The 17,837-nt window shown below is 57.2% G+C and overlaps 1 protein-coding gene and 1 pseudogene across 3 annotated transcripts in view; both read right to left on the bottom strand.

The window, feature by feature from the left end:
• LOC112547409 (C-type lectin-like) overlaps positions 1-17,837 on the bottom strand; it is a 416,253-nt gene that overhangs the window by 27,000 nt on the left and 371,416 nt on the right. The window lies entirely within an intron of this gene.
• Positions 1-17,837, bottom strand: part of LOC142825021 (adenylate kinase 8 pseudogene) — a 378,854-nt pseudogene that overhangs the window by 344,111 nt on the left and 16,906 nt on the right. The gene's annotated exons all lie outside the window — the stretch shown is intronic.

Raw genomic sequence — 17,837 nt, 5'->3', positions numbered from 1 at the left:
TGGGGGATGGGCACAGTGGGTGGTCTGGGGAGCTTTGCCCTTCCCGCGGGGGCGGCGATTCGGTGAGGTTTGAGCTGTGAGATGTGCCGGGGACCGACCACAGACCTCACCACAGTTATTTTCTGTCGGCTTCTTCCAGGAAAGGGGAGCAGGGGCAGAACCGCGCCGGACGAGGGAGGGCGGCGAGGCCTCCCCCAAGCTGAGCCCCCAGGCTGCAGGCAGCAGAGAGAGGAAAACAAGGCGAGTTTTGGAGCACACAGAGCTGGGGACTGTGGCCGAGATGCTAACGACGTGACTAGCGCCCAGAGCACTGGCCTGGCCGTCCCCGTGCAGCGAAAGCCGCGGGCTTGGAGGAGGGGCAAAGGGTATCCCGCACGGCAGCGTTGTTCTGGAGTAACGGCCGTTTTTCCGGACACACAATACTTACGCCCGCTCTGCCGTTACGATCTTCGACAGGACGTGAAAGGAACGGAGGGTTTTCCGACAGCGGCAAACCTCGTTCTACGAGGAAGACGCGTTTTTCCCAAAAAGCTTTTCTGGCAAAAGGCGCGTGCGGACGCAGAGGGGCGGGCTTCTTCCCAAAGCAGGGCCCCCAGCAAATGACACAGGTGCCCTGGGGGCCGCTCCATCCGAGCTCATCGCAGCTCTACGGTTCCTGTCTCCGGGCAGCTCTTAAAGCTGCAGGCCCCCGGGACGAGCCTTGTGGCAGGGAGCCGGGCCTGGGAGCTGCACCCCACCGCACGGGTCTGCCTGTCACCCCCTTTTGGACCGATGGCCCAGCCTCAAGGCCCCCGACACTTCCCTGGCCCTCTCAGGGAGCAGCACCAGGGCTCCCGGGACCCAGCCAGGGGCACCAAACAGCTTGTGCCCTCCTGGACCGGGGCGGAGATCCTGTCCCTCCTCGAGCTGTGGGGGGAGGAGGAGACCCTGCAGGATCTCCGCTCCCGGGGAAGAAATGACACCTCTGGCCCGATGGCCGAGGCTCTGGCCGAGAGGAGACACCCCCAGGAGCAAGGTCAGAGCTACGCCAGAGCCAGGGAGCGCAGCTCTGCCTCCGGGGCAGGACCCACTCCCGTCCCTACTTCCAGGAGCTCCACCAGATCCTGGGGGCGGGGAAGCCCTTTCCCCACCCATGGCGGTGGACCCTCCTACCCCCCGCTATGCCCATCCTCCACTCCCTGCCCCCCGTTATTCCCATCCCCCACACCCTGCCCCCCCGCTATGCCCATCCTCCACTCCCTGCCCCCCGTTATTCCCATCCCCCACACCCTGCCCATCCCCCACACCCTGCCCCCCCGCTATGCCCATCCTCCACTCCCTGCCCCCCGCTATGCCCATCCCCCACACCCTGCCCCCCCGCTATGCCCATTCCCCCTCCCTTTGTCCTCCTTGCCATGCCCATTCCCACTCCCCCTGCCATCCCTGACCCTGCTCCAGCCCCCCGCTTCTGCCCATCTCCCTGTTGCCCCAGACCCCAACCAGCCCCAAGTTTGCTGAGGTCCCCAGACCCAGGTAGCACTTCCAGCTGCACCATGTGCCACTCCCAACCCTGAGCCCCCCTCCTCCCTCTCCCATCCATGTTCTCAGCCCCCCTCCTCACTCCCCCATCCACGTTCTCAGCCCCCCTCCTCCTTCCCCTATTCAGGTTCTCAGCCCCCCTCCTTACCCCCCCATCCACGTTCTCAGCCCCCCTCCTTACCCCCCATCCATGTTCTCAGCCCCCCTCCTCACTCCCCCATCCACGTTCTCAGCCCCCCTCCTCCTTCCCCTATTCAGGTTCTCAGCCCCCCTCCTTACCCCCCCATCCACGTTCTCAGCCCCCCTCCTTACCCCCCCATCCACGTTCTCAGCCCCCCTCCTCCTTCCCCTATTCAGGTTCTCAGCCCCCCTCCTTACCCCCCCATCCACGTTCTCAGCCCCCCTCCTTACCCCCCATCCATGTTCTCAGCCCCCCTCCTCACTCCCCCATCCACGTTCTCAGCCCCCCTCCTCCTTCCCCTATTCAGGTTCTCAGCCCCCCTCCTTACCCCCCCATCCACGTTCTCAGCCCCCCTCCTTACCCCCCATCCATGTTCTCAGCCCCCCTCCTCACTCCCCCATCCACGTTCTCAGCCCCCCTCCTCCTTCCCCTATTCAGGTTCTCAGCCCCCCTCCTTACCCCCCCATCCACGTTCTCAGCCCCCCTCCTCCCCAGTTTATTTTATTTAAAAAAAAATAGGAAGTTTGCTTTGTTCAAATCCAAAGAGGTGTGTTTATTCAGAGGTCAGGGAAGGGGGTGCGGGGGGGTTGTGGTGGGAAAGGGACAGTGGCGCAAGGCCCAGGCCCCTAGTGGGGAGGCCCTGGGGAAAGTTACTGGGGACCTTGAGAGACACTCTCCCTCAGGGCCTCCCAGATGCGTACCCCCAACTGATGGGCCTGGCAGATGGCAGGTGTGTGCGGGTGCTCGAAAGTCCTTCCTTCCTGGCCGGCCTCTGCCCCCACCCCGGGAAGAAGACCTCCCCCTTCCTCTCCACAATGCTGTGTGGGACACAACACACAGACACCATCTCGGGGATGTTGTGTTCCCTCACGTCGAGGAGGGTCAGGAGGCACCTGAACCGAGCCTTCAGGTGCCCAAGGCACACGCCACCTGCATGTGGGCCCAGCTGGGATGGGCCTTGCATTGGTCCCTGCTGGGGTCCAGGTGGCCAATGCGCGGCTTCATCAGCCATGGCAGGAGGGGGCAGGCCACGTCAGAAAACCAGGAAAATGACCATTGATTCCTACCCTTTGTGTCCTGTTTTTAACCAATGATCACTCCATGAAAGGACCTTCCCTCTCATCCCTTAACAACCAACTTTACCTAACATCTTTGCTGAGGGACCTTGTCAAGGGCTTTCTGGAAATCTGAGTACACTAGATCCCCTGGATCCCCCTTGGCCACATGTTTGTTAACCCCCTCAGAAAACTCTAGGGGTCTGTCTACACTACCACCCTAGTTCAAACTAGGGTGGCTAATGTAGGCATCCGAAGTTGCAAATGAAGCCCAGGATTTAAATTTCCAGGGCTTCATTTGCATCTTGCCGGGCGCCGCCATTTTTAAATCCCCGCTAGTTCGGACTCCGTGCCCGCAGCTACACGCGGCACGGACTAGGTAGTTCGGACTAGGCTCTCTATTCAGAACTACCGGTACTCCTCGTGGAACTAATATAATTCATTTAGCTTCTCCACTACGACTTTATCATCTTTGAGAGCTCCTTTAGCATCTCCATCGTCCAGTGCCTCATTGGTTGTGTAGCCGACTTCCTGCTTCTGATGGACTTACAAACATTTTGCTATTACGTTGAGGTTTTGGCTAGTGGCTCTTCAAACTCTTTAGTGACTTTTCTTAGTATACGAGGCAATTAGTCCGTCATAAGTCGGGATTTTCAGGTCTCTCCTCCATGTCGGTCTTCTCTCCTGAGCCGCCGGTCTCTCGCTCCGTCTCTCTCTCCTCCTCCGACTGTCTCCCCCCCTCTCTCTCTCAGCTCTCCTCCCCCTCCTGCCTCTCACGGTCATTTGGGCTCTGCACTCTCTGTGCTGCATGGGGAGCGTGGACCCAAATGGTCGCTTGCGCCACTTGTTCCCACGTGATGGCCTGGCTGAGTGGCGCAGAAGTCAGCCGAGCGCCCTGGCAGGAGGCGAAGGGTGGCGGTGCGGTGACATACACAGCCAGGGGATGGGGCCTGGAGCCGCTGTCATGCTGCATGTCACCACCCTGCCCCCCTTCGCTTCCCACCATGGCACTCGGCTCACTTCTGCAAGCGGCGCAAGCGGACGTTTGGGCCCTGCACTCCCCATGCAGCATGGGCCACCAAGAGGGAACAGCCAGCATTTCAGGCAACAGCGCCCCCCAGAGGGAACAGCCAGCATTTCAGGAAACAGCGCCGCCCAGAGGGAACAGCCAGCATTTCAGGAAACAGCGCCGCCCAGAGGGAACAGCCAACATTTCAGGCAACAGCGCCGCCCAGAGGGAACAGCCAGCATTTCAGGCAACAGCGCCCCCAGAGGGAACAGCCAACATTTCAGGAAACAGCGCCCCCCAGAGGGAACAGCCAGCATTTCAGGAAACAGCGCCGCCCAGAGGGAACAGCCAGCATTTCAGGAAACAGCGCCCCCCAGAGGGAACAGCCAGCATTTTGGCGTTACAGACTCTCAGACATTGGGCTGCTATATATATGATTTTTACACTTAATTTGACAGAGTTTATGCTCCTTTCTATTTTCCTCACTAGGATTTGACCTCCACTTTTTAAAAGATGTCTTGTTATCTCTCACTGCTTCTTTTACTTGGTTGTTAAGCCACAGTGGCACGTTCTTGGTTCTCTTACCGTGTTTTTTAATTTAGGGGGATACATTTAAGTTGGGCCTCTCTTATGGTGTCTTTGAAAGGTTTCCATGCAGCTTGCAGAGATTTTACTTTTGTCACTGGACCTTTTCATTTCTGTTTAACTAACTTTCTCATTTTTGTGAAGTTCCCCTTTCTGAAATTAAATGCCACAGTGTTGGCTGCTGAGGGGTTTTTCCCACCACAGGGATGCTAAAGTTTATTACATTATGGTCACTATTTCCAAGTGGTCCAGTTATATTTACATCTTGGACCAGAACCTGCGCTCCACTTAGGACTAAATCGAGAATTGCCTCTCCCCTTGTGCATTCCAGAACCAGCTGCTCCAAGAAACAGTCGTTTAAGGTATCAAGAAATTTTATCTCTGCATCCCGTCCGGAGGTGACGTGTCCCCAGTCAATATGGGGATAGTAGAAATCCACCATTAGCCCACAGACATTTACCTCCCCCCCCCGCATCCCCCGCCTGTTCTGAAATGTGATTTGTCCTTTTCATATGTGTTCATTTTTTTTTAATTGTATCCTCTGGTATATATGGCTGTGACTATTTTCTTCCACTATTTGATCTGAGGAAGTGGGTCTGGCCCACGAAAGCTCATCATCTAATAAACCATCTTGTTCGTCTTTAAAGTGCTACATTGTCCTGCATTTTGCTTCAGCTACCCCAGACTAACACGGCTTCATTTCTATTGCCCATTATTATTGAATTTTTTAAATGTTGATAGCCTCTCTGATCTGCCTTAGTATTTCATAATTACTATCACTGTCCTCATCAGGTGGTCAATAATATATCCCTACTGCTGTATTCTTAGTATTGGAGCATGGCATTACTATCCATAGTCTATGGAGCTTTTGGGTTCACTGAAGTTTTTTGCTTCATTTGATTCTACATTTTCTTTCGTGTGTAGTGCCCCTCCCCCACCCACAGGAGGCCGGGCGTGCACTGCTACTGAAGAATTCTCCATCGTCCCACCTTGCTTAGCTGCCAGCTCTAGCATCTCGATCTCTGTCACAGCTGCTACTGGCGAATCTGAAGCAGAGCCTGGAGTGCTCCTCCCCAAGTCAGTGTCTGACCTGAGAGTTCCCAGGCTCAGGCCTCCCAAAGGAGGGTCGGGGGTTCTCCTGCCCAGATCACCAACTTCCTCCAGAGAGGTCTCACAACGTTCCCTTGCCTAGAACTCTGGGCGAGCAGGAGACCTCTGGGAAACCCCGCAGTCCTGCACTCGCCGGACCCTCCTCTGTCCATGGACCTTGGGTGCTGCTGCGAGTTCCCCAGCTCCCCCCGCTGACACCGGCATATCCCACTGGGGAGAGGGAGGTACAGGAAATTCTAGGGACCTAGGGAATGTTGACGATACCAATACAGGCCCACTCGGAGGGGCCGGATCTCCTGATCTACGTGGAGTCAATGTAACAGGAAGGGAGGAACGGGAATGGTGTCCCTCAGCTGTCTCTCTGGTGTAACCCAGATGTTACTACATCCCAGGCACTAGCTCCCTGGGTCACCTGGAACCCAGCCTCCTCTAGCCCCTGAGCCTCACAGTTTCTAAAGACACTCTCCCTTCTCCATTGGGGTGGACACCACAGAGGAGAAGATATCTCCTCCCCCGCAGCTCTGCTCATCTCTTCCTTTGCATCACTAGCTACCTCCTCTGAGACAACCACAACTTCACCTCCTGGGCGTCACTCCAGGGCTTCCTTTCCCTTCCTGCAGACCGCTGACGGCTGCTGCACAGTGAACGTCCTTCGCCCACTCACCGGGAAGCTCCTGAGACTCCGGTTCCATCCCCACTCCTACAGGTACCGCGCCAGCCTGAGCTAACTCCCCTGACTTCCTTCTAGTGACTGCACCCACCGGTTGCTTTCTCTCGGCTCTGCCGTATCTACAGGACAAGGAGCTGATCCTGCCTCCTCCTGTAACCAGGGCCGGGCAGTCCATCATGGGGTCCGGCACCCTCCTCCTCCACGCAGGGGGCAGTTCCTTTGCAGACAGCGATGTGGGGGCAGGAGAGCAGGGGGGCTCACTGGCAGGCTGTAGCCCCAGAAGAGCCATCGGGAGGTGGCAAGTTGTGAGAACACGGGGCAGAAGGCTGCAGAGGAGCACGGGGCACCGCACAGCTGGGCGGAGGGAAGCGGCGCTTTGAAGTGGGAAAGCCCCCCAGGGCTCCTCTGAAGCCTCCCAGCCCGTGTGAGCAGCTCGCTGCCTCGGGTGAGTGGGGCTGCCCACGGGATGGGGAGGGTGGCCGGCCGGGGCTGCCTGCAGTGCGGGGGTGGGGGGGCCCATCAACACGTTTCTTTTCCTTTACTCTGGCCAGGGAATACTTTGCAAGCGCAGCAGGAGACGCCCTTGGTGGTTTGCAAAACAATCAGCCAATTTCTCCGTTCTGTGGTTGCATTTTTCATCACCCTCAGGAAATGGGTCTCATGAGGCCTCTACGTGGCTTTTGCCCTCCAGCCTCCTCCTCTGGTCTCCAGTTCTCCCCAGTGCCCAGGGGTTCTGGTTTATTTACTCAGCAGCATTCTAGGCGAGCCAATGAAGTAGACGTGGGCCTAGTGCCACGTCTTCGGGATTGGTTTCTTTTCTAACTTTGACAAAATTCCCACTAGTGTGCGGTTCCCTCGCCCCTTCGGCGTCCCCTTGTGTGGTATCGCCCCAGCCCGGCAAGCGATCGGCTCTTTGAGAGGTTTCCTGGGTGATGCACATCCTCTGTTCAGTACGTCTAGCGTTTTCAAGGAAGATGGCCACCTGTCTCTGCTTAGCGCCGGCTTTGTGCCTTGCCTTCTCGTGGGTGGTTTTTGACTGCCAGTTTCATGGTATCACTTCACTGTTGCTAACAAACTGACCTTGATTTTTAGGCAGATTGAAAATGTTGGAAAGAGCAGGGATGTGGCTACGGGTGTGTCTGGATGGGCCTTGTTGTGCACCACCCGTTCCCAGTTCGGCTAACCCCAGCGGCACTGGAACGGTTGTAACAGTGGGGTGCCACGGGCCAGCCCCTGTCTGTCTGAGGCGCAGGTCTGGACCTGGGTGCAGGCCACTGACCCAGGAACTAAGGGTATGTCTACACTACCCCCCTAGTTCGAACTAGGGGGTAGTGTAGTCATTCGGAGTTGCAAATGAAGTGTCTTCTCCACTTTAAAATGTGAGAACCGATGCCATCCCTCCAGAGAAACCAACAGGAAACAACGCCCCAGCCTGGTTTTCACACTTACGTCAACAAGCCTCCAAGGAAAACAGGCGAGTGGCTGGGGGCGAGCTCCCGCTCTTTTCCCACAATGGCTCTTAGCTGGTTGAGAAGTTATTCCCCTGTTGGGACCTGCCAAACAGAAGGGGGAAACTGAGGCAGACAGCTCAAGGGTGCAGCCTGGGAGAACTAAGGGCTTCAAATAAGAACATGAGAGTGGCTGGACTGGATCAGACCAGAGGTCCATCCAGCCAGGGTCCTGTCTGCCCTCAGTGGCCAGCACCAGGTGCCCCCCAGGGAATAAACCAAACAGGCAATGGTCAAGCCATCTGCCCCCTGCCAATCAAACCATCCCCACTGCTGCTGATTCACTCGCTTGCCAGGGTAAACCACAGACCTCTGGCCAGGAAAGGGAAAAACACGAAGTCAAACCACAGCACAAAACAGGAAACCGGGCCCCTGCCAAGAGCGTCTGAAGGGTCGAAAACGCCTCCCAGGCTAACGGGCCCCTCCGAGACGTCTCACAAGAGCAAACCCATCGGCAATACGGGCACAGCGGCCACAGGCGAACTCCCCCGACAGCCACGCCACCTGCCTGCCAACAGGCAGGTCCTATTCCGGGAACTGGCCCCTTCCCGTGAACACCTGGCGGGACGTGGTTTGCACGAGCCAGCTCAGAATTGCACCACAGTCCTGCCCTGGGGGCCGGGGCCGAGGGGTGTTGTTGTGGGGCGCAGAGCGTCAGACCGTCCCCCTCAGCTCGCGGCAGGCGGGTGAGTCAGTGACTCACGCCGAGGCCTCGGCTGCCACGTTCTGCTCCCTTCCTACGCAGGAGCCTCGTGTCGAACCCTGGCAGGGCCCGGCTGCCGCGTAACAGGCTGGAATTGGAGCCCTGCGCTCTGTTTAGCCAGGCCAGGGGGGAGCAGGCCCCCAGGGATCGTACCGGCCTGGGACAGAGGGACGTGGCTGTTTCTGTGCCCTTCCGCCGAGGCCTCTGCCCGTAACTGGAGGGCGCATCGGGGACAGCCCCAGCATCCCCGTTTCCAGAGGCAGCCTTGTCGCTGGGTGGCCAGGCACCGTCGGGCCTCTTCATCTCGCCCCGCTCGGACCCAGCATCTCTCCCGACTCTGGATCTCTGCCCCTTGCCAGCCCCTGCATCTCTGCCCCTTGTATCCCTCCGGTGCGGATTCCGGGGTCGGTCCCCGCCCTCCCTGGCCTGTTGGAAACACCTCGCTGTGCTGGGCTGCTGATAGCCCCTCCCCCTTCGAGTGGGGCCACCTCCCCACAGATCCCCACGCTTCCCAGAGGCGCACCCCCTTGGCGGTCAGCCAGCAAATCACTGAGTGGGCGTGCCTCAGTTTCCCTTTCCACACAACAGATCAAGTTCACTAGCCCCTCGCCAGTTCACGTCCTGTGGGGCAGCATCTCATGGGCCGTTCTAACCTGACGTGTGTCCTCATTTGCCAGCGCTAGTACCCCACGGGCCCCTCCCATGAGCTCTGCACCTCGCCCCGTGTGGTGCAGTGGGGGGGGCTGTCTGCTCTGTGACCGGGGTCCCCCTGCGCTGGGATGGGGGATTCTCACCGACTCTCCCACTGTGGATTAACCCAGACACCCAGGCTCAGCCCCCAGGGAGAGACAAAGGGAGGGGGCCGGAGACCAGCACCTGGCTGGGGGCAGGGCCTGGGAGGGGGGCAGTGGCTGTGGGGGAAGCATGGAGAGAAGAGGCTAAGGGGCGATGGACCCCAACCCTAGGGCAGAGACATCCTGGCCCCGGGCCCGGTAGCCACATCCCGTCTGTGCAGGGCTGTGTCCTGAAGGAACAATCCGCCCCTCTCTGTTCCACGCCCGGCGGAGTCTGTTCTTGCTGCGACGGGGGTGCAGGAACGGGGGACCCCGACGCGCCGTCACACCCTGTTCTCACAGGGCTTAGCACCGTGACACAGCGTGTGACCGCGTGTCTGTCTGGCTCGGCCTGACTGCCTGCGGGTTGCTCTGGCCAATGTCCGTCAAGAAGTGAGCTAGGAGGGGAGGCTGAAGGAACTGGGCTTGTTGAGCTTGGAAAGGAGAAGACGGAGGGGGGCCATGAGAGCGGTTTTCCGGTACCTAAAAGGGGTCACAAGGAGGAAGGGGAAATTGTTCATCTCGGCCTCTGAGGACGGGACAAGCAGCAACGGGCGTAAACTGCAGCCAGGGAGGTTGAGGTTGGACGTTAGGAAAAACTTCCTGTGATGTAGTGGGGGGGGGGGGGGGGGGAGGCTTGCAGGCCTCCCGGGAGACGCTGTCTCATCTCTCCGGTGGGTTCCAGCGCTCCTCCCCCTCTCTGAGCCTGACACACTCTCAGGGGGGGTCTGGCTGCTCCCCCTGGGGACAAGATCCTGGCCCTGTGGCTGGTCATTCTCTTCCAGCTGGGTAATCAGCTGGGCCTTGGCTGCTTTCTGCACAGGCAAGCCCCTCTCTCTGCACAGCCCCACCAGCTCTGCCTTCAAGAGCCCAGCAAGTACCCCCACTATGTCACACCCTGCAGCCGGCTGAGCCCTGCCTGCCCTGCCCTCAGCCCCCCAACACAGCCCCAATCTCCCAGCAGAGCCCCAATACCCCAGCCACAGCCCCTCCCCCGCCCAGTGTCTTCTCCCCCTCCCCTCCAATGTTCCCCCCTGGTTGGGGCCAGCTGGGCCGGTCGCCGGGTCCCCTCTGCAGCCCCTTGGCTGCCTCTGGCCAGAACCGGCCGTGTCCTCTGGCCCCGCCCCCGGCACACGGCACATGCGTGGCCCCGCCCCCAGACGCCCGGCACATGAGCGGCCCCGCCCCGGGCGCCTGGCAGCCACGAAAGGTTGGGGACCGCTGCACTAGACAGGCTGCAGACCCCTGTTGTAAACAAGTGAATCAGTCGGTGTATTTCAGATGACTCAGCCCAAGGGGAATGCGAAACAAACCAACCAACCCACCGTTGTTATGTTAACCAGCTTAAGGTGTTTAAGGCAGCACCCACAGACCGGAAACAGCAGCTGTTATCTCACCACCAAGGCAGCAAAACAGAGCAGCCCACAGGGGAAATGGCCAGGGTCACTCACCCGAGCAGTGGCGGAGGTCTGCAGAGCGGTCTGAAGTCACTCTCCCTCTCCGTACCTAGACACCACCCATTGCCGTGTACGTGGAGAAAACGTCTCAGCGGGGGAGCTGCGTCAGTCTGGAGCTTTACAAAGAACAAGCGGTCCCGGGTAGCTTGGTGTGACGTAGTGGGGGGTTCCTTGCTGGTTGCCCCACGTTGGGCTGTGGGTGACCCCCACTGGCTGCTGCCTGTACCACGGCCCAGCCCAGTAGCTGATGGGACAGGGAGGTGACCTGTTCGACCGGTTACCTCCCAGGGAGAGACAAAGGAAGGAGGGGAGGCCAACCCCTGGCTGGGGGGCAGGGCTGGAGGAGAGTTTTTTAGTTTCTGTCTGGTATCATGGAGGAAGGAGCCTAGGGAAGGGGCTGGGATTTAGGGGCCCAGGCTCCCCCATCTCAAGGGGGCTGAGGCATCCTAGGCCTGCCCTGGAACCAGATGACATCTGTGCTGGGCTGTATCCTGGAGAGGCAATAAACTCCCTCTATTCTACTGGCTGGTGGAGTCTGTTCGTGCCACTACGGGGGTGCAGGAGGCGGGGAAACTCCGATGTGCCGCCACACTTGGAGACTCACCAAAATACAGAGACTCCTGGTATTCAACCGAACAGTCCTGGTTTTGGGCCCTCTGTCTGGTAAAAAAATTCAGAAAATATCGGCCGTGTGCAATGTGCAATGCCAGGTATTCTCTGGTTTTCCGGCTGGGTTCACGATGGAAGCCTGGCGGGGCGGGGGGTAGTGGCTGGGAGTGGGGGCAGGGGTGGGCGGGGCGCGCTGGGCGCTGGGAGCCTGTGGTTGCGTCTGACACGGGAGCGGCGCCTTGGGGGGAGGAGAAGCCCCGTCCGTGCCCCTGAGCGCTGGTCACGCGTGTTGGGGAGCTGGAGCCGGACTCCTCGTGTTTCACCAGAACCGTGCGCGGGACGGGCAGTGCCCTGGGATCTGCATGCGCCCGGGTCCGTCCCGCCCCCGCCAGCCGATTCTCTCCCCCACTGCTCCCGCCCCGGCCAGTCCCGCTGCCCCCGACTCCCCACAACCAGCCCTGCTTCCCACCAGCCACCCCCCCTCCCGCTCTCCCCTAGCCAGCCCTGCTGCGCCTGACCCCCCCACCCTCCGCCCCGATCAAGTGTGTCCGGTATTTTTTCTGAAGCTCCCTGGTAACCCAACGTGTGTCTCTGCCACATCCGCCCTGGCCTTGCCACGCTCCGTGGGCAGGGCCTGCCTCTTGCTCTCAGCTCCACCTCGCTGTCGAGTGGCAAAGGCTTGGCCAGCGGCGGCCTCGGCCTGCGGCCTCGCACCAGCCTGTGACACGCGGGCTCATGTTTCAGGCCCTTTTCTTGCTACTTCTCGCGCTTCTTGCTGCTTCGGCTTTTGCACGGCCCATGGGGCGGCCTTGGGGGAGGAGGAGGAGCGGGGGGCAGAGCGGGGCTAAGACCCACCTCGGTCCCCCGTCTCCCCCAAAGAGGCTGGCACGCTCCCTGCGGAAAGGTGAACGGGACACTGGACCCGGGAGAAAAGCCCGGAGACCGACACCCATCTTGGATTTACATGCTGGACTGTCTGCTGCCCCGGGAACTCCGCCGGGACCCGGCCAGGGGGCGGAGCGGCACGGAAGGGAGGGCTGCCGGGCCACCAGCAGGGGGCCTAGGGAAGAGCTGCCCTGCCACCTCGAGCCACCAGGGGGCGCGTCCGCTTTTCTTCTCACGCCTTCGGGTCAGGAACGGACAAGCAGGGGAAACCGAGGTCGTCTGGCAAAAGGGGTGGCATGACGTGGCCACTGTGAAGGGTGCCAGGCCCGTAGAGTTCAGGGGAATCCAGAGGGTGGGGGTATTTGTATTTGATGTCTTTTTTGCAATGTTGGTTTTTGTAAATAGGTTAAACCAGAAGTTACTGGTTTAATGGGACAAGGCTCAGTGTGTTTAATATTAATATTGCTGGTTTTATGTTTTCTCATGGCTATTGCTATTGTATTAAGAAACAAGAGATTTAGATTATACCGATACAATTGAAATCTGGGGTTGGATGCCCCTTGTAACAGCCACAACTTGATTTAGAAAAAGATGATGAACTTGATACATTGAGTTCCAGAGGGGCAGCCAAGCTAGTCTGTAACCTGAAAAAGTTAAAAAACAAGGCATGGTCTAGGAGTACCTTAGGGTCTGTCTACACTACAGCACTAATTCGAACTAACTTTGAATTAGTTAATACAAAATAAGCTAATTTGAACTAGTGCATCTAGACCTAAAAACTAGTTTGAAGTAGCATTCTGCTAATTCGAAATAGCATGTCCACACTGAGCGGACCCTGAACCGGGGTTAAGGCTGGCCGGAAGCAGTGCCGGCAGGGCATCAGGTTAGGACTTAGAGCGTGGAGCTGCTGCCTCAGGCTAGCCAAGGGCTGTGCTTAAAGGGACCCGACCCCAACCTCAGACAGACAGTTCTCAGGGTTCCCCTCTTGCTTGTCTACCTCAGTGAGGGACAGCAAAGCAGTCCTGTCTTGGAGTGCCCTGAATGCCCACACTCGGCACATCACAGCACTCGGCCATCAGCCCGGCTGCACTTGCCGCAGGCTGCCATCCAGGGGGGTCAATCGGGGGGCTTCAGGAGAGCTTCCACCCCAGGCCTCCCCATCGGGGGCTCGTGCCCCATTCCTCCCTCACCTCCTTCCACTTACCCCGCCCTCACCCCCCTTCCTGATGTAAAAAATAAAGGACACGTGTTCAAAAATAGAAACTCTCTTTATTTAACAAAACTGGGGGGGGGGGAATTAACCTCTGGGGAGACTGGGAAAAGGAGGTGGGAGAGGGAGGGTGGGAGAGGGGAGGGGAAATGTGGGCAGAGGAAGCTGGAAGGGGGAAGCCAGGGGAGGAAGGAGGAGGGGAAGTATAAAACTATGGTAGCCATATCTTCAGTACTGTGTACAGATGTGGTCTCCTCACCTCAAAAAAGATATTTTGGCCTTGGAAAGTGTTCAGAAAAGGGCAACTAAAATGATCAGGAGTTTGGAACAGGTCCCATATGAAGAGAGGCTAAAGAGACTGGGACTTTTCAGCTTAGAAAAGAGGAGACCGAGGGGAGATATGATAGAGGTCTATAAAATCATGAGTGGTGTGGAGAGGGTGAATAGAAAAAAGTGATTCATTAGTTCCCATAATATAAGGACTAGAGGACACCAAAAGAAATTAATGGGCAGCAGGTTTAACACTAATAAGTGGAAGTTGTTCTTCACAAAGCAAATAGTCAACCTGCGGAACTCCTTGCTGCAGGAGGCTGTGAAGGCTAGAACTAGAACAGAGTTTAAAGAGAAGTTTGATAAATTCATGGAGGTTGGGTCCATGGAGTGGTATTAGCCAGGGGGTAGAAACGGTGTCCCTGGCCTCTGTTTGTGGAAGGCTGGAGATGGATGGCACGAGACAAATGGTTTGGTCGTTGTCTTTGGTCCATCCCCTCCGGGGTACCTGGAGCTGGTTGCTGTCGGCAGACAGGCTACTAGGCTAGATGGACCTTTGGTCTGACCCAGTACGGCCAATCTTATGTTCTTATGTTCTAAGCTCAGGGCTCAGGGTCAGGGGTCTCACTGGACCAACTTGATTTTCATGCAAACCTGCTCCTGGGTTCGCATGTGGCCTCTGGTGGCCAGGCTGGTGGCCATGCGGCTGTAGACGGCCGCATTCCTGTGCCTAGTGCGGAGATCGTGGACATTGGAGGCCTCCCCCCAAAGCTCGATGAAGTCCACGATCTCCGCACTAGACCAGGCGCCTGCCTCTTGCGGACCTGGGCAGGCTCCTGGGAGCCGCCAGCCTGGTCCTGGGAAGAGGCAGAGGGCTGGGTGGCAGTGGGTGGCTGGTTTGTGCCGTGCCAAGTGCAGGGTCTGCTGGCTGGGTGCTGGCAGGCTTGCAAGTGGCACAAGCACTGTAGCCAGCCCGTGCCCCTTTAAGGGCTCTGGACCCGGGAGGGGGGCAGAAAAGTTTCCTTGGCTTGGCCCAGAGTGGCCACCAGGGCAAGCTGGGGAGGGCTGGCCTCCCACTAGTTCAAATTAAGTAGCTACACAGCCCTTAATATGAACTACTTAATTCGAACTAGGCGTTAGTCCTTGTTCCACGAGGAGTACCGGTAGTTCTAATTAGAGATCCTAATTCAAACTACCTACTCCGTGCCGCGTGTAGCCGCGGGCATGGAGTTCGGACTAAGGGGGATTTAAAAATGGCGGCGCCCGGGAACATGCAAATGAAGCCCGGGATATTTAAATCCCGGGTTTCATTTGCAACCCTGGTTGCCCTCATTTGCCTACCTAGCTCGAACTAACAAGCTAGTGTAGACGTACCCTTAGAGACTAACAAAACATGTAGGTAGTATCATGAGCTTTCATGGGCCCAACCCACTTCTTCAGATGAGGTACCGTATACACATTGAGATACCTTAAAGATTAAATGCTAAATTTCAAAAGCCAAGCAACACTAGGTACTTGTGTATGGCAAAAAGCGTTTGATTAATTTTATAACTTGAAATGGCATTATTGAAAATTAAACAAAACAAATTTATTTTAAGCTTTTAGAAGAGAATTTTACAAATTATGATTGTTGGTAAAATGTTAAAGATTTTACATATTTATATTAATCTTGTGTGTGCATATGTGTGTCCGTGTGTCCGTGTGCGCGCGCATACATTCACAAATACATACACATAAATGACGCTGGGTTTTTTCCTTGGATTACTCACAGACTTGTTTTGGAAAAGGGCCCATTTTTTTATTAGAATGGCCGATAAGGTCCCTCCCCCTTTTCCCCAGTATCTCCTGCGGTTTGTTAATAAAACCCCTCAGCGAAGGGCCCGCCAGACTTACCCTTGAGATGCCCTGAGACTTGGGGACCAGGCACGACTCTCCCCTGGGACCCTGTTTGTGACGTCAACGTTAGAGAAGAGTGGAGGGAGTAAACGGATCCCTGGATTGCAGACCCTCCGTCCCCTCGGGCCTCCAACGCACCGATCCGAGTGAGCACCACTGCCACTCCCGTATCCACTTCAGTGGGAATTCGCACCTCGATCACGACTCCCCCTCGATCCACAGGCGGAAGTGCTAACTCCTGTGCAGTGACCCCCCGGCTCCTTCCCCGCTCCTACCGGTACTGCACCAGCCCGAGCTAACTTGTCACGAATCGCGGGCAGTGTGACTGGTTAGCATGAGTGAGTCGACAGTCAGAGAGCTGAAGGGGGGCCATGCTGAGGTCCAGGCAAGAGCCCGGGGGACTATGCACTTGTTTAGCACTTTTAGAAGGACTGTGTGAAATACAGGCAGTCCCCGAGTTACGCGGATCCAACTTATGTCGGATCCGCACTTACGAACGGGGCTCTCTCGCCCCGGAGCTCGCAGGCAGCGGGACCGCCCAGAGCACAGCGATCCTGCCTCCTCGACCTCCGGGGCGAGAAAAGCTGCTCCGGGTGCCCCTGGTCTGCTGGGGACCGTCTCCAGCAGACCAGGGACACCTGGAGCAAAGCTGGGGAGGCTGAAGGGTCCCGCGCCGGAAGACTCTAACCAAGGACCGACTGTTGTTTCTCACTCGTGGTGAGACAAGCAAAATTGGGTGGTGCAAAAACCAGGTGTTTCTGGGTTGGTCGGGGACACACCAGGAAGAAGAGGGTGTCACTAACAGACATCACCCCACCTGGACTGTGTGCATCCAGTGGATGGCGTCCCACCGGACTGGCCCTGCCGGAGCGATGGATACCACGCCGGTTTGCTCCAGGAGTGGGAGTCCATTGATTCGGCATATTGGGTGACGTGCACGTCGGACTTCCGCCTCAACCAAATTAACCGACATTACCTGGGGTCTGGCCAGCCCCAGAGGGTGAGTGTGTGAGTGTTAAATTGGATTAAGAATTAGGCTGCTAAATTGGATTAAGAATTAGATTTCAATGAAGTATTCCATTTCATTATTGCGTTTAATGCCTTTTTGTGCTTCTAATGCCTTGTAATGTCTGTCACTGTTGTTTTACTTGTTTGCCAGGGGTTCTTAACCTTTTACCTTCACACCTCCCCTGAAAGTGAACTTCACGTTCACACCCCCCGGGAGCCATTCTGTGCACAGCCTAGCCCCGCCCCCTCTCCTGACAGGAAGCTAAGGGGCGTGGCTAGGACTATAAGAACTCTGCCAGGGAGCTCAGTCGGGGCCCCGCCTTGGAGGGAGACAGAGGCCTGCCCAGAGCTCCTGGCTGATGGGGCTGACACCTGGCCCGGGCCTCCCACAGCCGCCTTCCCTCAGGCCAGCGAAGGCTGCCCTGCCTGGGCCGCCGAGGCCTGGCCAAGCCGGCCAGCAGGGCTACCTCTGACCTAGAGGAGCCCAAGGCTCTACGGGTGCCTGGCAATTCGGAGGACTGGCCTGAGCTGAAGGCCCGGCTCGGACCCCGAGGCCTGCCTGAACCCTGGGACCTGGCGAACCCGCTGGACGCTGGACGCAGCCGTCTGAGCTAGTTCCCAAGTCCGACGGCTGGTGGCGCTGTGGGGGAGTGAACCCCGTTACGATGCCTCAGTGAATAACATGAGCTTTTTACTTTGAACCTTTTCCTAACACATTTACGTACTATTTGAAGATGAAAGTCGGTGATGCTCGCGTACCGTTATTGCAGTGCGTCGTCACGTAGGCCGGATTGATCCGCACTGCTATCGTAGTGTGCCGATCTCTAGACGTTAATAAGGAATTAATGTTTATAATTTTAATTCACAATATTAATTATGAAGAAATCTACACTTTAGAATTTTATCCAGTGAGAAGGCAATTGCGATAAATTTTCTGGGAGGCACCTCACACCTCCCCTGTATCCCCCTCACACCTCCTCTGGGGAGGCGCACCTCACTGGCTAAGAACCCCTGGTTTAAGTACTCAAATATATATACATTTGGGCTGTGTCTACACTGGCATCCCTTTCCGGAAAAGGGATGCTAATGAGACACATCACAATTGCAAATCCGCGGGGGATTTAAATATCCCCCGCGGCATTTGCATTTACATGGCTGCTGCTTTTTTCCGGCTTGGGGATAAGCCGGAGAAAAGCGCCAGTCTAGACGCGATTCTCCGGAAAATAAGCCCTTTTCCAGTGGAGCTCTTATTCCTACTTTCAAGTGGACTTTTGTCGACAAAACCCCGTAGTCTAGACACACCCTGAAGTCTGAACCATATGATACTGTG

Source organism: Pelodiscus sinensis, chromosome 1 (genome assembly GCF_052426305.1).
Source record: "Pelodiscus sinensis isolate ZL-2025 chromosome 1, ASM5242630v1, whole genome shotgun sequence".
Lineage (NCBI taxonomy): Eukaryota > Metazoa > Chordata > Testudines > Trionychidae > Pelodiscus > Pelodiscus sinensis.
The sequence above is the reverse complement of the archived record's forward strand: the minus strand, read 5'-3'. Positions and strand labels throughout refer to the sequence as shown.